The sequence below is a fragment of the Penaeus monodon genome, chromosome 8, assembly GCF_015228065.2.
Source record: "Penaeus monodon isolate SGIC_2016 chromosome 8, NSTDA_Pmon_1, whole genome shotgun sequence".
Lineage (NCBI taxonomy): Eukaryota > Metazoa > Arthropoda > Malacostraca > Decapoda > Penaeidae > Penaeus > Penaeus monodon.
Window position 1 is genome coordinate 21,264,952 of NC_051393.1, and position 2,500 is coordinate 21,267,451.

Below are 2,500 nucleotides of genomic sequence, written 5' to 3' on the forward strand. Positions count from 1 at the left end.
TCAGCATCCAAAGGGTCCTCCTTGGGTTTCCCGTGTCGGTCCGACTGCATATCAAAGTCGGGGAGCCAGATCATACACGTAAGGGCCAGAGTAAGAGAAAAAAAAAGGCAACAGAGAAGATGGGGGGGTAATTACCCTACCCGGGTTTTTCCCTAACAATTTACGGTTTTTAATGTTGGTTTTTAACTTATTTCGTCTTTTTTTTCATTTTGTGTTTATTTTCACAAGGTAAAGAAGAAAATAGAAGAGGAGATGTCAGTAGCGGTCCGAAATAGACCTATTTGAACTACCAACCATCTCTGATAGATATGAGAATAGTAAGGGAACGACATGGGCGATCCGCGAAGATCTATTTGAAACCATAGTCGTCACACAGATAAGAAATAGATGTATCTTGTACATTATGTACGAACCATTCTCACGACGGACAAAATTGCGGGCTAAAGAGATACATAATAAATCTTTACGCCGGCACTAAGACAGCAACCACCCTTATTAATGAAAAAGGGTCAGTGTCTTTTGTCCTGCGTGTGTGAGTGAGGTGAAGGTGTGTGTGTATGCGTGTGTGAGTGACAGCTAGCGTTAATGAGAGGGAAGGCGAGTGTGACCTCATACAGAGAATGAATCACAAACACGAATATTAGCGTTCACTATAAAAAAAACTGAAGTAAATTAGCAATGCTAGTATTTAAGATATTTAAACTACCACATTGAATTAAAACATATAATGATATGCGACAGAATGGACACATGAATGAATGGGACATGAAAAAATATTCGCCAAATTTTTATCAAGCAAATCTTCTCGGGGTCAAAATCTGAACTGCCCAGGTACATGTCTAGCTTTGCACGTCAGACTTCAATAAAACTCATAACGGGGGGATCCTATACCCAAAAAGCCGTATATGACTGAAGCAACTCGAGCCAGGAATATAATATTCTGCTCTCTTTTGCGTATCTGTAAAAGGGCGCTCGCAAATTCCCGAAGGGATATATAAATTTTCACGAATCACACAACGCTTGGGGGGTACCCAAAACATGCAAGCGACTTCAAGAGGTGAGAAAGGTGTGATTAATAAGCGAATAATGATTCTAGCTTAAACCCTAGTCCTACATTTAAATTTAAAGGACGTAACCGCGGGTCACACCGACTCAAAGGGAGCCGAACGAACGAAACTTCGGTTATTGCACCTACTCTCGACCGACGGAGCGCAGATCTATTTGGCGTTTACGCAAACCCCGGGGCAATATCGGGCAATCCTGTGCACTATGATATGGGGGAAGATCCTACGCTATATCCAAATAATACAATTTTGTTACCTGCTTCGCTCTAGCGCCGATAGAACGTGTCACCAAAAAGCAATGTAACAATGATATGTTTGCTTCCAAATTAGAGGAACCAAGTGGTCATCGGGCCCTACCCCCCGCCGCCACCGACCGGGAAAAGAGAAAGTGAGGTCAGGTCAGGTCGGGAAAATGAGCTTTTCTCTTCCCAAGTGACCGTAAGCGAAGAAAAGGGAAGGTCAGGTCGGGCGCGAGGGTTAGGAACGAGATAAAATGAAATGATATTCGTGATAAGATAAAATCACGAACGCGTTAAATTCGTTGCAGATGAAACAATATAAATCTCTAAAAACAAGAGAAAATAATTAATTACTTAAGTAACGAACGATATTCATGTTTTTTTTTTATCACATACTCGATCGCACGGAAATGCGATCTGAGGTGGAAGAATAGTGGAGAACGTGCCATTTGCTGTCATTAGCACCTTTTAACCCAACAAAAAACAACGGCTTAACATATGTATGGGAGAAGAAGGGAAAAGAAATAAGAAAGGGGCCCAAACGTGTACTTACGTGTTTTTTTTTTTTCGACATGTCTTCTAGCGGTCGAGCGGATTTTTCTTCGGGGGTGGTGTGTCCATGTTGCATGCCAAAAGGATGCAACGGCCCTCGCTGCCACCAGACTGTAAAAGCCTCTGCGTACTCTAGTACAGTGGCTGACAGGGACGCAAAACACACGTAAAGGGGTGAACACACGCTACGACGACGCTACGACTTGTCTAAAGGGGTTAAGAGCGCCGCGCGGGGTCACGCGGTGTCGGGGCAGCCTGCCCGGAGGGGGGGCAAGGGCGGAGCTGACCTTAGCGCGCTAGTAGCTGGCTACGTACTCCCGGTCAAACGAGGTCAGATATAAAATGTGACCTCCGCCCTCGCTGAGCGGGTGGTTCTTATTTGGGACATTTGGATCCACGTGGAAAACAGCCACGTGGTCCACTGGTAACATAAATAGAATTATCCACATCCTGTAACAGAAATAGAATTATCCTATCTTATCTCTCTCTCTCTTCTCTCTCTCTCTCTCTCTCTTTTTCCTTCCCTCTCTCTCTCTCTCTCTTTTCCCCTATCCCCTCCACTCTCTCTCTCTCTCTCTCTCTCTCTCTCTCTCCACTCTCTCTCTCTCCACTCTCTCTCTCTCTCACTCCTCTCTCTCTCTCTCT